The following is a 22,507-nucleotide window of genomic DNA, read 5'->3' on the forward strand; positions in this document are numbered from 1 at the left end:
AAGCAATGGATAGAAATGGCGCATGCTTTGGAAGTGACAGTGTGGATTGAGAATGACAAGGAAATTAAAGGCAGCATGTTGTGAGGCCTGGTAGATTTATATATTTATTTATATATTTTTTTCTCTTTTTCTTCTTCTTCTTTCCTTTTTTTCTCTTTCTTTCTTTCTTTCTTTCTTTCTTTCTTTCTTTCTTTCTTTCTTTCTTTCTTTCTTTCTTTCTTTTTAAAGCCTGGTAGATTTAAATGCTAGATTTAGGCCGCTGGAGAAAATCATGTAGCACAGACTGCCAAGTTTCCAATAGCACCAGAGCCCTCAAAGGTATCTGGAATCCTTTGACATTTTCTTAATAAGCTTTATTTCTCATTTTCCACCAAGGGAATTTCAAACTTTCTCTCTTTTCCTCAGACCTCCAAACCTACTATGTTCTTTCACTCTCAGCAGATGACCAGGTTCCTACTTAAAGACAAGAAAGGACCGGATTCGGACTCAAGTCTACTTACTGCCATCTTAAACAAAAGCTTATACGTATTTGCATCTACCCTTTTCTTCTTCTCTCCTATTGAATTGGAGGAGCTAGCATGCCTCCTCCTCTATCTGAAGCCCACTTCTCATTTCCTCAAGTACATTGTTCTATTAATCATTCCCACTCTTCTATATTTTCTCTGTCCCTCTTAATTGGGTCCTTCCTTAATACTTCTAGTTTTCTTCCTGTCTATTGGGCTACTTCTTTCCATTTCTTTTTCCAGCCACCTAATTTTCTATTTCTTAAGTGCTGATCCTCATGGTTCTAAGTGCCTTTTCTTCTTACTCTCTATACCTTCCTTTCACAACCTTTTTGACATTTATGCTTCCAACTATCATCTAAGACTCTCAGTTTTATGTCACCTATACACTTCTCTCTCTAGAGGTCTAATCACATAAATTTGAGCATACAGGGCAGCCGGGGTGGTGCAGCGGTTTAGCGCCGCCTTCAGCCCAGGGCGTGATCCTGGAGACCCAGGATCGAGTCCCACGTCGGGCTCCCTGCATGGAGCCTGCTCCTCCCTCTGCCTGTGTCTCTGCCTCTCTCTCTCTCTCTCTCTCTCCCTCATGAATAAATAAATAAAATCTTTTTAAAAAGGTTTAAAAATGTTTTGAGCATACATTTTCACTTGGCTATTATACTTTCACAGGGAACTCAATGCACCCAAAATGGAACTAAAATTTTTCCTTGGAATCTGTTCCTCTTCATATCTTTGAGAATGGTGCTGCCATTCAGCTTGCTGTACCCACACTGTACCACGTTTACCCCCCCCTCCTTTTCCCTTACTGCCCACATCCAATCACTCATGAAGTCCTAAGTCCCATGGATTTTTTCCTTCCAATATGTCCTATAGCCATCTACAACTCACCATTTCTCTCCCTCTTCCCTAGTTGAAGCCTCTGTTACATGACTGTTCCAAAAACCTTTCTTGACCCATCCTTGTCCTTTCTAATCCATTCCATACATAGCAGTTCTGTATACAATTCTTAATGTCTCCCTGTTTCTCTCTGGGTAAAGTACAGATGATATAAAAACAACCTAAGTGCCCATCAGTGGATGAACGAATAAAGATGTGATACACATACACAATTGAATATTATTTAGCCGTGAGAAAGAAGGAAATCCTGTAGCTTCCAACAATGCAGATGGACCTTGAGGGTGTTATACTTAAGTGAAATAAGCCAGAGAAAGAAAAATACTCCATGGTTTCGCTTATATGTAAAATCGAAATAAAAAGTCATAGATAGCTCTACTCTCTGATAAAATTCCCTGACCTTAAAGGAAATCTGGAACAGATCTATTCCCTGAAAGAAGTTCCAGTTCTTTCATCCTAAAATAATGAAATAAGTCCTTCATATTGGTATCTCAACTCAAAGAGCTCTCTGTAGAAAGATCTAGTTGATCTCTCCACTACCAATGTTTAAATCAAGGCAGGATTGAGTTTCTGTCTGTTCTCATGTTTGTCTCTGTCATCTCTCAGTAGTTTACTTTGTCCTTTTCTTGTCCTTCTGGTGTGTGTAGATTTTCATTTTTATATTAATAAAAGTCAAAAATGTACACGGCAAAAAAATGTACATGGCTTCTGAGTCAAATATTTTTATGAAACTTGTTATGAGAAACAACCATCCTCCACCCTCCCAACCTACTTTCCATTCCCCAGAAGCAAACGCTGTCAAAATTTTGGCTTTCTAAATAGCACACTTGTATGGCTAAAATGGTTAAATTTTTTTTAACCATTAAATCTTGATTTCTTACCATGGGGATTCCCTTCCTGTCTCTTGTTTCTTCTATGTCTACCTTGAGTGTACATAAAAATTGTCTGGAGAACTTTAGGAAATCCTGATGCCTGGGGCCTGTCTAAGGCCAATTAATTCAGAACTTTTGGAGGTGGAACACAAAAACCAATCAAGCGTTCCACTTAATTCCAGTCAAGAATGAGAACAATTGCTCCAACTGTAGTTTTCTGTTTGCCTTCCAATTTTGGTGGCACAAATCCTCCAGAAGCTCTGGGCAAGAGTACTTAAAAGATAAAAAGTTGAGACTTCACTTATCTAAACGTGCTTATATTCTGCTTGTTCAAATTATAACTTGCCTAATGTAGAATTCATACTAGGAAATATTTTTTTTCTCCAAATTTTTGAAGGTGCTGCTTCATTGCTTCACTATTTTCTAGCTCTCGGTGTTGCTTTTGAGAAATCTGAAAGGGTTTTGATTCCCAGTCTTTCATATATGATCTGTGCTTTTCCCTCTACATTTGTATGGGGTCTTCCCTTTGCCTTTGGTATTCTAAAATTTGTTGGTAATTGCTTCGGTGTGAGTCTATTTTCATCCATTGTCTTGCTATAAAACACCTTTTAATCTTGCAACTTGGGTCTTAAAATGTTTCCTAAATTTCTTCATTAATGACTTATTATTATTATTATTATTATTATTATTATTATGTTCTCTTATTCTGGAGCTCATATTTTTCAGATATTGGATCTTCTCTCCTAGTTCTCTACTATTCTTTACTTCTCTCTCCAGTTTTCCATTTCTAAGGCTTTTTGGTCTATGTGATGGGCTGATTGTGGTCCCCAGATATTCATACGTTGAAGTCCTCCTGGCTGGCACCTCAGGATGTGACTGTATGCGAAGATAGAGTCTTTAAAGAGATAAGTCAGTTAAAATGAGGTCATTAGGGTGGGATTTAATCCAGTGTGACTAGTATTTATGAGAAAAGGAAATGTGGATACAGACACACCCAGAGGGAGAATGCTATGTGAAGATGAAGTGGTTATCTACAAGCTGAGGAAAGAGGCCACAGAAGAAACCAATCCCACTGACACCTTGATCTTCAACCTCGGGACACCCGAAGTGTGGGAAAATAAATTTCGGTTGTTAAAGCCACCCAGACTGTGGTACTTGCTATGGCAGCCCTGGCAAACGAAGTCTGCTTTCTAGGAGTTTTCTCCACTCTACCACATTAATCTTAAAATTATCTTATATATGCTATATATTTTTTTAATTTCTAAGAGTATCTTTTTAATTTCTAAGAGTTAGGATTTTTAATGTTCCATTTATAATAGCATCTTGCTCATGCTTCAAAGACGGGATAGATGTCTTTTCTAATCTCGCTAAGGCTACTAACGATAGTTTTCCTTTCAATGTTCTCATGTTTCTGCATGGTTTTGGTTTCCTCAAGTTGTCTATTTTTTGTGTGTTTTTTAGCCTTTGTCTTTTATGCTGTTTCCTCAGGTAACCTAATTATCTGTTCACCTTTTAAGAGAAAAACCTGAGTTGAAGCCGGGATTTGTTGACCATGGGCTCATGCCCTTTGATCTGTAACCTAAGGGTTGAAAACTAGCAACGCATAGGCTGAATCTGAAACAAATGTGTTTGTGTTTTGTTTTGCCTTTCAATTAGATTTGCATCCTTCAGCTGGAGATATAACCTTTAACCACCTGCAAATCCCACTACTCCTTGTTGAGTGAAGCTTCTTTTAAACTTGAAATTCCTACCTACTACTTTTCTCTACTAGTCAAAATCTTGCTTATCCTTTAACACAAACTCAGATGTCCCTTCCTCTATGACATCTTCTCTAATACCCTCAGGTCAACTTAAGCTTTGCCTACTCTGGGTTCTACCAAGCTTCATTTCTCCATTAGAGCTTTGGCTATGGTCCTCTTTCACCTGTTAGCTACTTGATGGGTGTGCGGATACTCCACACGACTGTGTGTCTGTGGAGGCAGGAACTCCATTTCAGGGACGTTGGTATCTCACATAGTAGCTTTGATAAAGGTCCAAGGAAAGGTTACTTAAAGACCTTTATTCTCAATGGGGCAAGGGTGGAGAGGAAGAAAGAACAGGAGAGCATCATTTGATCTTCTGCCTGAAAGATCAAATTTGATACTCATCCCTGCGTATTTGATTATTAAGATCATGAACTATAATTCCCTCTCACACCCCCAAATTAAGTAACATGCCATGCAAAGCTGCAATGTGGCTTTAATATTCTTTCAGATGACTTCACAGAGCATAATCTGTTTCACATGATAGAACATTTCTCAAGCTGTAACAACAGAAAGAAAGGAAAACAAAACCCCAACGTATCTAAATGAAAGAAGGAACCTCTCTGCATTTAACTAGGTAACTTATCCTCATTTGTGATCATGGGCCCTTTCAGAATTCCAGTCAGATAAAGCATAAATCCTGGCACATCTGCAAAGTTCCCCGTGTACAGTAAGTCTCAGTTTGTGGCAAATACTTCGAAAATGGTTTTCAGATATCTGAGGCTTTCGTATTTCTGCTGCTTTTATTTCATGACGGCCTCAGTTGTGAAGTGTCCTTGATGTTCCTACATGGCATGCGTCCCATCCGTTTCCACTTAAAGTTTCGAGCGTACAATCTGCACTCCCGTCCATAACTGAGCTAGTCTTTCTCTTTTCATTCAGCCTCTCATGTTGCCCAATTAAACAGCATCAGCTAACTCTTTGTTCCTATTAATCCTTTCCTCCCAGGACGGTTTGAACATTGTGGTTTTTAAATTATTGAGAGTGCCCCGGGAGTTACCAAATATAGATCCATTCATGTGAACAGTAAACAAAGTATGTTTGGATTCATACAAATTTATGACTCTGCAAAGATCTTGAAGAACCAGATGGGTTTTAAGAACAGTGTCTCCAAGTACTCTTGGACTGGACATGTGATTCAGGGACAGAATGTGGTGCAGACAGCCTGAGTTCCCATCAAACCACTGCTTTGTACAAGCTAGGTAGCCTCAGGAATTACTTGGCCTCTCTAGAAGCCCCAATCCCCATCTGTGAGATGGGAAAAATAATCACATCTATTTCAGAAGATGTTTGTGAACATACAATGAAATAATGTGCTTGGCGTACACTCTGCAAATATTAGTTGCTGTATTTCTTTTTCTCTCCTTTATTTTTTTATTCATGAGAGACACAGAGGGAGAGGCAGAGACACAGGCAGAGGGAGAAGCAGACTCCCTGCAGGGAGCCCAATGCGGGACTCGATCTCAGGACCCTGGGGTCATGACCTGAACAGAAAGCAGATGCTTAACCGAAAGAGCCACCCAGGCTCCCAGTTGCTATATTTCTAATTAACCAGAACACCCAGGTTGAAACATAGTGTCTTGCAAGGAAATTGCAAAGAACAGTTATCCATAGTTTTAGAAACTGGTTAGACCTCTCTACTGCCAAGTGCAAAGTTGGGATAAACTGACTGAATAAAGCCAAAAACATTCAGAAGTTAATGTTTGAACAAATAATTTTTAATGCAGCATTTGGAACAAGAATTATAAAGGGATTGGAAGCATACGGCTTCCATTTTTAAAAATTATTATAAAGAAAACTTTAGGAGGAAAGCAATGAATTGCCATGTCAAAACTAGGGTTTGTGTGTGTGTGCGTGTGTGTGTTTTCTTAAAGAATCTTTTGCTTTAATTATAAATCTAAATTTGATGAGCCCCCCAAATTCAAATCCTCCCTCCTTCCAAACAATGTACATCATTGATGCCCCATATGCAGAAACCAGCTCATCTGCAGTAAAGAGGGCCTAGCTCGTAATGACAAAGCCGCTGACAACCCAAACTGAACAAAAGACTAAATCTTCACCTAAGAGAATTAGTTCAACCACTTTTATTTTTGTCTGTCTGGGTCAAAACACACACACACACAAAAAACCTACAATGTTTTTAATGGCAGGAGCATTTAATAAGTGCACTTAACTTTGCTTTCGGTGTTTGTTTTTTTCCTCATGAGAGTCTGTAGTAAATTGACACATACAACATGCAGTAGTTAACATTTTTCCTAAGTGTTGGGATAAATTGGTTGATTTAAAATTAATCTAAATTAGCATTTCCCTAGCCATCATGCACAGAACATTTTGCTGGAATGTTGATAAACATGCTAGGAAAAAAGTGTCCTGGCACAAATGAGTTTGAAATAGAGGCATTCTTTATACATATTATACATATTTATCACCATGTCAAGTGCAAATTAGCATATAAAAAACTCTAGGATGTCCTGTGGTAGAGAAATCTATTTTGCAGTAGAAATCTATTCTGTAATCTGCATTTTCTCAAAATTATTTAAGCCTGGAGTCCATTTCCCCCAGCTTTTCTTTTAGATCCTACAGAACACAGTTTGCAGAATTCCAGTTTGGGGATACATTGATTACATTTGGGCAGGGCGCACCTTGCAAGTCACCTAAAGACTAGCCACGCTGAATATTAATGAAAATTATAGTAGGTGCCACTTATCAAACACTTACTAAATCTTAGGGAAAGCGCTTCTTCCTTATTCCTTACCTTTGTGTCCTTGGAGAGGATTTCCGCTCAATATCCCAGGCTTCTCGTCCCACCCCTCTACTTGGACGGGGAGCACTCTCATTAACTGACGGCCTTTGGTCAATGTTTCCCAGTTAGATAGAACTAATGCGCCAGAGGTGGGAGCCAACAAAGGCACTAATTCTCTTCTGGTTAGTAAAGTACTTCAGCTAGTACCCTGGGTGAAGAGTGTGTTCCTCTGAAAGCAAAATTTCTCTCTGGTAGATTGTCTCAAGGTCAACCATGTGAGGTAGGTAGTCAACAAGCCCATTTCATTGGTCAAACTAATGTGACTTGCACCCTTACCATTGATAATGGTGATATTTCATTCTCTGTGGAATAACTTTATTATATTGTAATATAACAAATTTCATTGGGGTGTTGTTTTGGCTCCCCCTCATAACCTCTCACAGCATGAATTCTGCAAGTAATTATATCGCATGATCTAATTTAGTCTTCGCAACAACTTTTTGAGGTAAATACTAACATATCTCCATTTGACCTATGAGGAAACTGAAACAGAGTGTAAGTCACTTATGAGAGGTGATATAGTGAGTGACTGACCTCATCATAGATGAATGTAATGGGACGCCTGGGTGGCTCAGAGGTTGAGCATCGCCTTCAGCCCAGGGTGTGACCCTTGGCTCCCGGGATCGAGTCCCACGTCGGGCTCCCTGCATGGAGCCTGCTTCTCCCTCTGCCTGTGTCTCTGCCTCTCTCTCTCTCTGTCTCTAATGAGTAAATAAATAAAAATCTTAAAAAAAATCTTTTTTAAAGGGACTTAGTCAAGTCCCTTTAAAAAAAACAAATGGATGTAACATCATGTATATTTTTAATGCTACTATTATGATAACTAGTGCATCTTATATGTATAAGGTGGTGTTTGTTTGGATTCCCTTATTATTTATCTCTCAACTTCTCTGTTGCACCTATGGCTCTCAGTTCTATGGAATGAATGTAAAAAAAAAAAAAATCAATAACCTTGGTCAATGAATAAGATACTAGGGAAGGTCTAAAATCAGAGCACTGGATCAGAAATTTCAAACTGACAGCCAGCAGCACACTGACGTGTTTTGTTTGGTTCCCCACATATTAAAGCTTTGAATTTGTTAATATCATAAAAATAGAGAGAGCTGGCTTCTTTTTTAAATGCAGACAGCTGGGTGGCGGTGGGCCGGACCTGCAGCCCCCTGGTCTCCTCTCAGTGGGGCATGTGCAGCGCTGCGCCCCTGGGCCCCGCTGTGTCAGTTCACATAAGCACTTGGCCAGCGTTGCTCTAGTGAACATTTCGGTTGGCAGCCCTGGTGCCGGACAGTATGTCTCCCACCCTGTCCCGTCCACCTCTATGGGGCATCATGGCCACTGCCAGAATCCTGGAGGTGGCAGGTCCACATCCATGATCAGGCTACTAGGTGAGCATTAGAGGACTTGATATAGGTATAGGTGGCAGCTCTTCAGAAGGATGCCGTTCCTGAGGGGGCTCCTGTCATCCGTTGAGCAAAACCGTTCACATTACCTCTGCGTTCAGTGAGGAGTCTGCTAGGGATTCTCTCTCTCCCTCTCTCTCTGCTCCTCCCTCCATACACACCCTCTGTCTGTTTGTAAATAAATTAATTAATTAAAAAGTAAATACTTTTTAAAAAATGCTCATGTTACCCCCTGGGGAGACTTCAGGGAGAGAGCAAAGCAGCGGGGCTCATGGATGTGAGTTCACCACACATGCTCAGTTCCGCCTATATCTACCTTAGGTATGAGGGATCTCCGTAAATGATACTAAATTATGGGCTTCCTTGGCTCTAAAAACATTGTAAAAACCATTGCCTCTCAACTTTTTCTATATTTTCATCCCCAACATAGACCCTTCTTTTTGTATCAATGTCTTTCATACAGCATTTGCTCAATAAACATTTGTCAAGTGAGTAAATGAGTAGACAGATGGTGTGAATTCTAGGATGGATGATTGTTCTTCCCATAAGACATGCATGTTTGAGTGAGTGAAGAATACCCACCTCGAGCAAGACCACTGTCCACCGTTTTGTTAATCTCCGTTACGGACCTAACTTCTACTCCACCACCAGGATGAGTGAGGCTATCTCTTTTTTTTTAAAATGTATTATTAAAACTATTTCTTTTTTTTAATTTTTATTTAAATTCTAGTTAGTTAACATACCGTGCAGTATTGGTTTCAGGAGTAGAATTCAGTGATTCATCACTTACATACAACACTCAGTGCTCATCAGAAGTGTCCTCCTTAATACCCATCACCCATCCAGCTCATCCCCCACCTACCTACCTCCATCACCCCTCAGTTTGTTCTCTCTCATTAAGAGTCCCCTATGGTTTATTTCCCTCTCTTTTCCCCCCTTCTCATATTTTCATCTGTTTTGTTTCTTCAATTCCACATATGAGTGAAATCAAATGGTATCTGTCTTCCTTGACTGACTTACTTCACTTAGCATAATACACTTCAGCTCCATCCATGTTGTTTCCCATGGTAAGATTTCATTCTTTTTGGTGGCTGAGTAATATTCCATTGTATGCATATCCATTCCCATGCCCATTCATCAGTCGATGGGCATCTGGGCTCTTTGCATATTTGGGCTACTGCTAATAATGTGAGCAAGGCTATTTCCAATCAAGGTTAGGTATTACCTCCTCCAGGGGAATCTATATTCAAAAGATTCTCTAATGATGGCATTAAAAAATCTGTTCCCTCTCGAGGAAATATGGAGCATCGGGTGGAATAAATATTTGGGGGGATGGGGGCGGGGGCATCACTTTCTCACCCTGAAATCAAACTTATAGACCTGAATTTAAGATCCAAAGAAATAGCAAGTTCAGAATTTCGGTAAACCATGGCTTATATTTAAATATGAACAACCACAGAATCACAGAACTTGAGATGGAGCTGGAAGGAACTTTAGCAAGAAATCCTCAAGCATAAGAGTCTCTCACAGCAATTAGTGACATTAAAATGCCACCTTCACCAGATTATTTTTAAAACACCAATTTGCTGAATGGCTGTGCAATGTCAAGCACAGTGTATTTCTTGAAAAAGGGGACCATCAAAAAATTATCAACATTGGGTTTTAATAACAGAAATATTTAAATCGTTCTGTAGTGCAATATAAACCTGTTGAAGAGAAGACACGTTCTAGTGTAACGGCAGACAAACACTCACTAAAATTGTATTTCCCAATTAAGAGTATTTACTTTCATTTTACAAGACTTGGCCTAGCACTAATTTGATTGGGCTGAAAGGTCATGCAGATCTTTAATGATCAAGTGTTGGGAACGGCCTTCTAAGCTCCCAAAGCTTCTATCCCAAGTGCTGAGATAATCTAAGTAACTCAAGCCAGACAGACTTACAGTCATGGGGTTTCTTAAAGAAAGAGCCACTCTGACCATTAGAATATGCAGTGAATAGATTTTTCTCTAAAGTCATTTAAGTGCTTGTTAATAATAATTTAATTATTATTAAATTAATTTAATAATAATAATTCTTAAGGCTAAAAGATATAATAACAATTAACGTGAGCATAGGGGTTGACTAGTGTTATTTTCAAGGGCACTACACTTTCACAGCTCCAGAGAACAGGTGGGCAGTTCCAAAAGGGCAGAGGCCTAGTAAGTTGAAAGAAACCTCTTATTCCATCCTCCTTTAACACTGGGGAAATCAGCCTCGAATAAGCCTCCAGTTGGGGATCGGATTACCCACCCTGGGATCGTACTGAGCAGAGGCACCTGCAGAGGTGGTGGGTGGGTGTGCCCCCTGGCACTTGCAGCAGGGCAGACATCGTGGGCTCACCCCCTCACACTCTCCCACTTCGGCTCCCGCCACAGAAACTGGCAAGACTAAATACGCACTTTTGCAACCCTGCCTCTTGCATTTAAGAATGGCCATGTGACACAGTCGGGCCAATGAGAGGCGGGAGAAAAGTGTGCTAGGGGATTTAGGCAAAGTTACTGGGTTTTTTTCTTTTTTTCTTATAAAAGCAATTCCTTCCTTTCATCCTCCTTGAACACACATGCTTATGTCTGGGGCTTTCGAAGCAATTTTGTGACATTATTAAGTCTCCGAACCCATGTCAGAGGCCCACTTTCTCCTGATTTTGGCACTGTGAAAAGGTTCCTTTGTTACTTGCAGCCAAAATACACAGTTGAGGACTAATAACACATTTTTTTCTTCATGGTTTTTAGGTTATTTAAAATAACATTTTACTGGATGGATTTCTCTCTTTCATGGAAAACAAAAATCTTTAAACACACATGGTTCATGGCCAGTCCATTCGCACTTGGGAAAAATTATCCGAAGGCCCCTGCAGTCTGTTTTTTCACACCGTGTTCTTAGGGAGGTTTCCTCTTGTGGTTGGCGTGGGATGGTCTATCCTTCACTTTCCTCTGACCAAAATGATATTTTTATTTAAAACACAATTATAAAAAAAAAAACACAATTATCCATGTGAGATCTGCTCATTCTTGCTTTTCCACAGAGGCCTTTATTTATTTACTTATTTTAAGATTTCTTTATTTATTTGAGAGAGAGAGAGAGAGAAACAGAGGACATACAGGGGATGACGAGGGCAGAGGGAGAGGGAAAGAGAGTCTCAAGCAGACTCCGAGGTGAGCGCAGAGCCTGACACAGGGCTCCACTTGTCCACGACCCTGAGATCACCAAGATCTGAGCCAAAACCAAGAGCCAGGTTGCTTAACCGACTGAGCCACTCAGGTGCCCCAATCACAGAAGACTTTAAATTTTCTATCTTAGTTAGGTGACACCATCTTCTGGTGTGTAAAACAGAACAGCATAAAAAGGGATACAATGAAATGTCTCCTGCCTCATCCGTAAAACCCATGCGAAAAACTATTGTCATTTTTCTTTCAAATAAAAATATTAGCCACATGGTGATTGCAAAGCAAAAGAAGTGCCCGCTTGTCCTTGAATCCACTTTGCTTCCTTCATCCTCAACTACCTTGTTAGTTTATCTGTAACAAAGAGTCTTAGTTCAAATACAAAACAATATAGCCATGCACCCTTCTCCTGCCCTTCCTGCACAAAAGTTACCTGACAGGTTGCTCTAGATGGATTAATCTTTGTGGCACCACATATCTCAGGGGCCGTCAATAGCTGTGAATGGTATCCAGGTGTTTACAGTGGCCAAGTATTCCGCTGTTTGAATGTTCATGAGCTATTTAGCTAATCCTCCCTCGTTGGACACTAGGACTATTTGGACAAACAGAGCTGGGATGAAAAAATCCTCAAGCTCACTTCCTCGTGCACCAGGAAAGGGGTGTCTGTAGGAGCACCCCCCCCCCCAGCAGTGGGCTTGTCTCAATGGGTAAGTGCAGTTGTAACTTTGATAGTTAGCGTCAGCTCACGCTCTGCAGGAGCTGGGCCAATCTGCATTCCCGCAGAGTGAGATGTTACCAATCCGCTAGCTGAGAAATGGTGTCTCGATATAGCTTTACGCTCTTATTATGAGGAATTTGGAACATCGCTTCATAAATTTTAGAGACCATTCACATTCTCTTTTCTGTGTCTGCTCCTATGCCTTGCCAACTTTCAAAAATTATACAAACTTTTCCTTTAAAGACATTTTTTTCTTTAAAGAAAAAGACATTCAAAAAAAAAGAGAAAAAGACATTCTATGTATATTAGGGATATTAATTCTTATTTATATGAGCTGAAGATTTTTTCCCCCCAGCTTATTGTCTTTTCACATAGTTCCGGTGGGGCTGGGTTTTGTTTGTTTGTTTGTTTGTTTGTTTTTGTTTTTTTGTTTTTGGGGGGTTTTTTTGCCATGCAGAATTTTGGGTCTTTACCTAATCTTTTATGGCACCTGAAATTTGAGTCATAGGAAGACCTTCATTACTCAAATCTTATAAAGAAATTTATCCATGCAGGGGCACCTGGGTGGCACAATCGGTTAAGCATCTGCTTTCAGCTCAGGTGGTGATCTTGGGGGTCTGGGATCAAGCTCCACACAGGACTCCCTGCTCAATGGGAAGTCTGCTTCCTCTTCTCCCTCTGCCCCCCGCCTCCCCCCTCGCTTGTGCTCTCTCGCGCCATCTCTCTCTCTCCAATAAATAAATAAATAATCTTTTTTTTAAAAAAGAAATTTATCCATGTATTCTTTTCTAGTTGTATGGTTTTATGTTTTTACATTAAAATATTTAATTCGGAATTCATACCAGTTTACAGCGTGAGGTAGAGATTCAACTTTTTTTTTTTTTTTTTCAGTTATTAACCCAATCGTACCAATGGCAGTTACTGAAAAGTTCATTTTTTTAAGAGTCTTTAAATTTGGATTTTAGATATCTGGCTGAATGTAGTAGTTTCATTATTTTTTAAGCTAAAATTCATAAGAGAAAAGGGGTTTAAGAAAGTAATCACTAGTTTGTGCAAAATCCACCTAAAGATGGAAGTGAAAATTTAATTTGTTTTTGAGATTCTGTCTTTGAATCAATAGTAACTAGATTGAAATGGACGTAGACAGTTGTATAAGGAAAATATTAAGTTATGTTAAGGAAATATTGCTGTAGTTTTTAATTATTATTTTATAAATTTAAGGCAAATGACTAGCAAAGATTACACGAGGCTCAAAGGAGAATAACCATTTTTATTATAACTGAATGAACAACCTAAAATGGAATTTGATACAATTCTGTCTCAGTAACATTTCCAGACCCCACTCTTGACATGCTGAATCAAAATCTCTAGAGCTGGGGGTGAAAAAAATAAAAAGTGCAGACTGGGATGAGGGCATCTATTTTTACAACACTTTCTCAGATTATTGTAATGTAGGCAGACCCGCATACGTCCGTGAATTTGCATCTAGGAAATTTCGACTTCTAGCCTGAAAAAGAAAGGGCAGAAACCAAGGTCAGAAACCACAGAGCTGGAAAAAAAATGGGAAGGCATGATTGGATCCAACCCATTGTCTTCATTCTAATTAAAGGATACACATGGGCCTCATCTCTCCAATGTCTCAGTAATCCACAAACTCCATCAGAAGCTCAAGTTCAAAGTCATCACCCCAACAATCAAGAATTCTTGTCTTTCCACAAATAATGTCTCTGGCTTTAGTTTGGAGCATTTTCCTTTTGTTAAATCCTACTCCAGGAAAAGAGAAAGGAATGAATATTCCAGGGGCTCTGAAAGCGTGCCAGGCACTTCGCAAACCTTAACCTTTCCCTTGGCTTCCCATAAACCCTGTGAAGCGGGTATTACGAATCTAATATGACTGTTAAGAAAACTGAGGCTTGGGGAAATTATATCAGCAGATTAAGGATACTCAGAAAGTGTATTCGGGAGCTGCATTGTGAAATCTCTCTGGAGAGAAAAAAATGATGGACCAGCATCTCTCTCTAGGACCCTCAGACAAAACCCATGATGATCTGAAGATAAAGTAACCAAGCAATTTTGATCTTTATATACTTAATTTATGTTCTTTGGATATTATTTTGGGCCCAAGAAGCCTAGTCTCAAAAGCATCCCTTACACCTCATCCCTCTCTGCCTCTTCACCTGCTTGATCTTTCCTCAACGAATTCCACGGGTCCTGACAGGGCATGCTCCCGTCTACGTACCTATAGCCTCCCCTTGGTACAGAACAAAAGCTCCCCCAGAGCAGGGACTTGGCCTGTCCTGTTCTCCACTATCCTCAGCGCAAGAAACCCTGGAAGTAGTCAATATTTGCTAAAGAAAAAACCAGAAGTGAGTTTTTCATTCATAACTGGCTTCTTTTCTTCATAACTGCCCAGGTTTGAGGTTTCATTCTGTTTTCCAATTCTGAGCATGTAGCTGGGTGTTTGGTTTAATATCTGGCTTTACAACCCACTAACTGTAGTATCTCCTTCCTCTAAAAGCTGTCTCTGCTCCTTGAGGAGATGAAGGTCTGCAGAAGGGAGAGCTTTGAAAATCATGATCATAACATCGGAGCCTTCTCCTCTTTGCATCAACTCGTGTCTCTCTGCCCTCACTTTGTTCTTTTCCATAGAATTACCCCTTTTCCCCACCATGCACAACCTATACCACTGTCATTTACTGAGGGCTCCCTATGGGCCCGAGAGTGTAATTTGTATTTAATGAGGTACTTTATTAAATTATCCCAGAAACTCAGTAGGATGTCTTCTTACCTCCATTTTTTTACATAAGGAATATGAAGTTCAAGGAGATTAAGTCACCTCTCGGAAGAGAAGGAACTAGAATTCAAACCCAGATTTACATCCACTTAAATCTCAAGCTGTTCCCACATCTTCAGTGTGTGAGAGAAACCTCGTTGGTGATAATGTTCTTATGCTACTATTTTCCAAAGACCTGTTACTACAAGTTCTGCAACAAAGGTTGGGGAAACATATTTCTTTACTTTTGTAAATCATGTTAAATATGATTCATTTCATAGCCCACTTAATGACCCACAGCTTTGGTCGTTTTGTTGAGTGTATCCATCAGGAAACACCTTCGGCTGAATGTAACTGAGATTTAAAGTGGCCTAAAGAAATGACAGTTATTTCATCAAGCGAAAGAAATCTGGAAGTAAGGACTCCAGACCCGGCAACCCCACCAAATCGTCTAATTCTTAGATCCTTCCAATTTTCTGCTCTGCCATTTTTAGTGCAGGATTTTCATGCACAAATTGTCTCATGGTCCCAGGTGACCCCTAGGGTTCTACTCATGACATCTGCCAGAAAAGCAGGAAGGAGCAAAGGTGAAGAAACACATCCTGTTAAAAACCTTTCCCAAAGGTCCAACCTGTTGGAATCCTCCACCGTCTGAGCCAAGTGTGGCCGTGGAAACCTTCTCAGTGGTTCCTGCCGACTGACCCCTGGCACTCAGTTTCCTAATAACCCTTCTCCAGTATGAGGTTCTACACTTACAGGATGCATTAAAGCAAAATGCATGATGTACACGAAACAACACGAAAGTCTCCGCTACCATGTCACCCACTGCAACCCCTTATTGCCAATCTTAGGCAGTCCACCCGCTTCAGTGACCTTAGGCAGCATAACAAATAACCCCAAAGCTTAATAGCTTGAAATACAATCAGATATAACCCATGATCCTTCAATTTGGGTAGACTTGAGAAAATCTCATCTTTGTTCCAAGCAGTATTGGCTGGGAACATTCATGCAATTGCTTTTTTTCTTTTTTTCCTTAAAGATTTTATTTATTTGTTAGAGAGAGAGAGAGAGCACGGGCACACAAGTGAGGGAGGGGCAGAGGGAGAAGGAGAAGCAGACTCCCTGCTGAGCAGGGCTCAATCGCAGAACCATGGGATCCTGACCTGATCCGAAGGCAGGTGCTTAACCCACTGAGCCACCTAGACACCCCATGCAACTGCTTTCATCTGTGAGCACTACTGGCAGTGGAAGGTCCAAACCGGTCCTCTCTCTCCCCCCAGGGTCTTTCCTTGTGGCCTCTTATCACTTAGTGGTCTAGTCCACGCTTATTCCCTGGTGTCTGGATCCTAAGAGGCAGTATTTCAAGAAGGAGTAAGGAGAAGCTGACCTCTAAGGAGCTGGCACTGACGCTAGCAAGGCATCACTTCCTCCACATTCTGGTGGTCAACACAAGCCGGAAGTCCAGCCCAGCTTCAAGGGAAGGGAAAGAACCTTCACCTCCTGACGGAATGTGGCAAGAGTAGCCCACCATTCCATGCCCTCCCTTTGAGGATGGGCCACTCTTTCTTCACACATCAGCTTCTGCGACTATATCCTGTTGGAACAGGCCAAGAATAATTTCTTAGTGGACAAAACTGTTCAGAACAAACATTCCCAGGCCTGAAAGATGACAAGTTGCTAACACTATCCACCTGCCTCCCTCTAGACAAGGGAGCCTATAAGAATTAGCTTCTTGTTAAAGAGAGACATTCTTTCCTTTTGGAAATGAGGAAGCGGCAAAAAGTCAAGAAATTTATTATACCAATAACTTACCAGTTGCAGTCACATCCATATTTTTTAATAGAGTTGGCTTCTAATTCTCTGTTGTAGTTTGGGAAAGACCTAAGAAAACAAAACCCAATGATGTTTATAAAGACTTATTTTGACAGCTTCAACTTCATTTATATTCAACCACAGTTATCATATCCCTGAAAAAGAACAGAAAAATAATTGAATTGACTCTCACCTCCTTTTCCTTCTCATTGTTTGAGAAAAATATAGATTTATTAGTATAGAAATTCAGTTCAAAGCCAAAAGAATGTATTGGTTCCTAAGCCTAGGAAATCATGGGTAGGTCTGGTGTCACGTATAGCTGGATACAGGTGCTCAAATATTATCATCACTGCCCTTGGCTACAATTCTCAATCACTTGGCTTCATTCCCTCCTGCAGATGAGCTTCATCCAGTAACTGGAAAGAGAGTTTCCAGCAGCCCCACCATAATTGTCTTCAAGATTGGCCACTCCCAGGAAAAATAACTTCTCCTCCCATCCTAATAATAATCCCAGGGAAAGATTTAATTTTCCTGTTTCAGTTATATGTCCACCTTTGAACGGATTGCTTTCCCAGAAGAGCAGTGTAGTATGCAAAAAAAAAAAAAAAAAAAAGCAAAAAAAATTTAAAAAATAATAAAAAAATGCCCCTCCCAAAAGATTTCCACATTCTAAACTCTGTGGCCTGTGAATATGTTACTTTATGAGGCAGAAGGATGTTGTAAATGTGATTAAATTAAGGGCCCTGCCCCGGGGGAGGTTACCCTGGATTACCCAGGGGGTCCCAATGTCATCACAAGGACACGCAGAAGAAGGAGGCAGAAAGAATCAGAGTCCGAGAGAAGGCACTGCGATTCTGGAAGCAGAGAGTGGATGGATGTGATTTGAAGATGGAAGGAGCCCCGGACAAGGGACACAGGTGGTCTACAGAAGCTGGAAAAGGCGAGAAGCAGATTGTCCCCTGGAGCCTCCAGATGGAACCAGCTGTGCCAATGCCAGTTTTGGACTGTGAGAATGCATTTCTGTTGTTTTAAGCCACTGGGTTTGTGCTAATTTGTTACAGCAGTGAAAGAAATTGATGCAAGTGGTCTCCTGATTTGGGTCCGTTTAGTTGACATGTTTGGGTCTGTGGTCAAGGAAGGGGTCGGAGTTGACCGAGCGAGGGCCAGGAGGTGGGCGCGTGCCTGATGGCACAGCCAAGAGCACACGAAAGCCGGCAATACTGCCCCCAAAGGAAAATTCCTTTGCGATATGAGGACATAGAAAAGAAGGCTTGAAAAATCCAGTTAACAAGCAAACAACACGGTAAACAGCAGCCGCCACCATTTGCACCCGTGGAAATGCTGAGAGGTGGGCAGGGAGAAGGAGCCTGCGGAGCCCAGGATGTGTAGGACTCGACTTCAGGCCCCGATAATCAAGACTCCGCAGCAGCAACAGGTAGGGTGTTCCTGCTCCAATGTCCTGGAAGACAGAATTAAGAAGAATAAAGCACATCTTAGAATCAGTGAGACCTCAGCTCCAATCCTCTGCTGAGAACCGACAGTCTCACCTGGGCTTTCAACAGGAAGGTGAGAGAGCTCGTGGTGCTTCCTCAACTCTTCCAGAAAGAATGCCGAACGCTACAGAAGAGGAGAGTGAACGTGCCCACTGAGGACTTCACAGGGGACCCCATGCGAGGGAACGCTTCCTTGAGTGTCGTTTTCATTATTTAAAATTCAGGTGGTTGGCTTTAATATAAAGCTGATTCTTTTACAAGTCCTGTGAATGAAATTATTTTTTTTTTTTTTCTTCTCAAGTGGTTGAGTTCCTGGATGCTCCAGGAAGTTCTGCCATTTTTACTTTGGCTTCAAGTAGTCCATGATTCCAATGATTCACATAACACATGTAGCCCACTTGTGGGACTAGGTCCAGGATGCCTCCGGACACCCAGTTCTAAGGCAGTCACCATAGCTCCTCTGTCCTCATCGTCTGTCGCCTGAGACCTGAGCTAGGAGGAGGGCAATGTCAACCCTGCTGAGAGCTTAACTATGCGATCAAGAGGCGGCTGCCTTCCCTTTGGATGACCCTTGAGAGCCACACAGAGGAAGAACTGAAGTTTCAGTGATTTTTTTTTTTCAGTTTCAGTGATTTTAAAGCATATCTGTAAACTTCTTGACAGTCCTCCCATCAAGAGGCGGATTCCATGTCCTGTTGCCTTGAAACAAGGCCTTTGTGGCCGCCCCGCATTGGCTAGGAAGGCAGAGGAGGTGAAACCATTGGGCTTCTGAGGTCAAGTAGGAAAAGGCAAAGAGGCAGATAGAAACCTGCTCCCTCCCTCCCAGGATGTCTGACCTCAGCACCCCAGCTCCAGGGTGTGAGGAAGCCCAAGCCTGTAGATATTCAGGCCAACAGCCTCCACTAAGACTCTTGCCACAGCCGCTGTCCATTGCCAGACACCTACGTGAGACGGGCTTTGAGATGTCTACACCACGGGCATCGCTGGGGAAGCCTCTGAGATAACTCTCTTGAAATCCAGAGTGAAGATTTCTAACTAAAAGCCAGGAGTCTGAGATTTTAAAAATACTAGCGACTTTTTCACATGCTTCCTTGTGATCAGGACAAGTAAGACTGGCAGGGGAAGTAGTTTGGGTTTTCAGGGCACTCTCTGATATTAGCGTGCGGGAGAGGACTTCCCCTGGAATGGCACCAAAACGTTTGCTTGGTGGGAGAGTCAGAAGGCCAGAAGAACTTAAAGTCCTCTAGAAGGAGTCATCAGGGAGAGGAAAACGGAGAGAGAAGCCTAGACCCACGCACTGTCCGACCGCAAGAGCAGAGCCCTCGAGCCGCTGTGGCTGGTCGGCTCCCAGAATCAAGAGACATAATAATAACAGGTTATGGTTATTGTTCACTATATACCAATAGGGGCGCCCGGCTGGCTCAGTCGGTGGAGCAAGTGACTCCCAATCTTGGGGTTGCAGGTTCGAGCCCCACGTTGGATGTAGAGCTTACTTAAAAATAAAATCTTTAAAAAAAAAAAGAGTCTATGACCGATAGATGAGCAACACAAGGGTAACATCTACAGGAATCTGTGAAAAGGGAAAAAGAAGGAATATGTAAGTCAGACGCATCCCTTCGCATGTCCAGGGCCTCGGATTCCACCCCTGCACCTCTGATTTCACTTTCTATGTTGAATTATAACGTGTCTATTTATTTTTCCACCTCCCTATCTGGAATATAGTAGTAGGTGCTTCATCAAAGTGGGGGGGGGGGGGTGTGGCGGGGAAAGGGAGTGGGGGGATGCGGAGTCTGGGAAACGAGCCCAAATGATGGGAGCTCGAACCTCAGGACCCCACTAAAATCTTTCAGGGGCTGAATTTGGTGAAGAGTTCCAAGTCGTGTAACGCTGCCTGAAGACGCAATGCCACCGACTCTGTCACCTACCAACTGAGTAACCCCGTCACTTCCTATCTTAGGACGCGTCGCTCACACAGGAGTGCAGGAAGCAACAGAACCAACAGGCGGTAGCTACTAGAACTCCCAACTGGACTCCAGCCACTCACGTTACAGATATTTATTGAAGACTAGAGTCTAGGCGCCAAGGTAAGCAATTAAAACCAAAATCGTGGATTAAGGTCAACGCAAATGTATTACGGGGAAGAACGCGCAATTAGCCTGGGTTTTTAAGGAAAAAAGAATGATTCCCTCAAAGACTATTCACGCTGGCCCTGGCATCGGTCCAGAGCCCCAGGGCTCCAGAGGAGGGTGTAGGTGCTCCCTCTTCCCGGTTGGTAGGAGCTCAGAGTTTCAGAAAATCCTACCGAAAACGTTAATAAAAATGTTCATATGGTAAAGTCTTCCTGCAACCACAGTCAAAAATTGATGGCTCATAACTAATCTGCATTTGTCGTATCTGAACAGCAAAGCAATTTGGGGTTTTTTACAGCTTGAATTGGCAGCTGATGTTTCAGTCTCAGGGGCGTCACGGAGTACGTGGGACCGCGGGCTTCTCCTGAAAGCACCTGAGAGCAAGCGGTCAGCCACACGGAGCTTCAGCTTCCCCGGCCTCAGACAGGACCCGTCCCCATGGCCTGCCCCGTCCCCATAGCCTGTCCTCATTCCCATGGCCTGCCCCGTCCCCACGGCCTGCTCCGTCCCCACGGCCTGCCCCGTCCCCACGGCCTGCCCCGTCCCCACAGCGTGCCCCTGTCCCCACGGTCTGTCCCGTCCCCACGGCCTGCCCCATCCCTACAGCCTGCCCTGGTCCCGACGGCCTGCCCTGTCCCCCTGGCCTGCCCCGTCCCCACGGCCTGCCCTCATTCCCATGGCCTGCCCCGTCCCCACGGCCTGCCTCATCCCTATGGCCTGCCCTCACCCCCACGGCCTACCCCATCCCCAAGGCCTGCCCCTGTCCCCATGGCCTGTCCCTGTCCCCACAGCCTGTCCCGTCCCCACGGCCTGCCTCATCCCTACGGCCTGCCCTCACCCCCACGGCCTGCTCCGTCCCCACTGGCCTGCCCCTGTCCCCACGGTCTGTCCCATCCCCACGGCCTGCCCCATCCTTACAGCCTGCCCTGGTCCCGATGGCCTGCCACAGTCCCCACGGCCTGCCCCAGTCCCCACGGCCTGCCCTGTCCCCATGGCCTGCCCCCATCCCCATGGCCTGCCCCATCCCCATGGCCTGCCCCATCCCCATGGCCTGCCCCCGTCCCCACGGCCTGCCCTGGTCCTCCCCACTTCCCATCCGCCCCGCCAGCCGGGCTGCGGCCTGCTTCTCTTGTCCACGGTGACCACCTGGGCCTGGCGAGTATTTGAACCTATGTCTCCAGCTCCAGCTGACATGGAACCATTTGTGTCATTTTCCAACATGTGACACTAACTTCCAATTTTCTTTTTTTTAAATCTCAGGATACTAGTATTAGATCCAAAAATGGCACCTTTCTCTGCCCAGGTCCTGGAGCAGAGACCCCTGGAGCTGGGGCGGACGTACTTTTCTGACAACGAACGGCCACCGCATCCTGAAGGCTGCCACACAACCCCAGGGACAGAAAGAGCCCCGAGACTGCCTGCCTTGCTCTCGGGGAAAGAACCAGACCCCTACCATGTCTCTTCCCCCAGACGGGGAGTCCCAGGAGCCCTGAGGAAAGAGAAAACCAAAGGAGGCTAAAACAGGTCCCCTCAGAGCGTGTGCTTTCCTTATGAGACGACGCATCCTCCTTGTCCCGGTGTCGGGAGGAGGGAGGGGCTCCCGAAAGGTCTTTGGATTCCGTCAAGAACAGAGAAAGCTGGAGTCCTCACCAGGACATGACGGCCAGATAACGGAGTCCAAGTTCCCCTGGCACCGTGCGTGTGCGTGCGTGAGCCTGGGCTGTGCGTGTGTGTGACCACGTCCACCTCAGGGCCCGGGAATGTTCACCATGAGTCATGGTTTTGTTTTCTGGGCTCAGGAGCCTGTGGTCTGGCAGGAATCAGGGTCTGGGATTTTGCAACAGCTGTTCATGTCACCTGGGGAGGCGACCGAGCATGCACTGGGGTCATTTTTATCAGCTCATGAGCACTGGCTTCGGCTGCCAAAAGGCCATGTTTCTCAACTAGAAAACTAATATTCCTCCCTGGAACCAGCGTGGAGTCTTCACTGCGGGGGTCTGAATTCTTTTCTTAGGCCACACAGCCTTAAATCACTCTCCTGGTGTCTACTTTTAACGTAAGGCGACCGGCTCCGAAGGAGGACAGCCACAAGGTGTTCCGGACGCT

At 43.2% G+C, this 22,507-nt stretch overlaps 1 long non-coding RNA gene across 1 annotated transcript; it reads right to left on the reverse strand.

The window, feature by feature from the left end:
• Nucleotides 1-13,517: 13,517 nt before the first annotated feature.
• On the reverse strand, nt 13,518-22,187 carry LOC111092004. Its single transcript, XR_005376748.1, has 3 exons — nt 22,052-22,187; nt 16,780-16,848; nt 13,518-13,701 (listed from the first exon to the last, which is right to left on the reverse strand). It is a non-coding gene; the product is annotated as an uncharacterized LOC111092004 (long non-coding RNA).
• Between the last annotated feature and the right edge of the window lie 320 nt (nt 22,188-22,507).

This window comes from Canis lupus, chromosome 23 (genome assembly GCF_011100685.1).
Source record: "Canis lupus familiaris isolate Mischka breed German Shepherd chromosome 23, alternate assembly UU_Cfam_GSD_1.0, whole genome shotgun sequence".
Classification (NCBI taxonomy): Eukaryota; Metazoa; Chordata; class Mammalia; order Carnivora; family Canidae; genus Canis; species Canis lupus.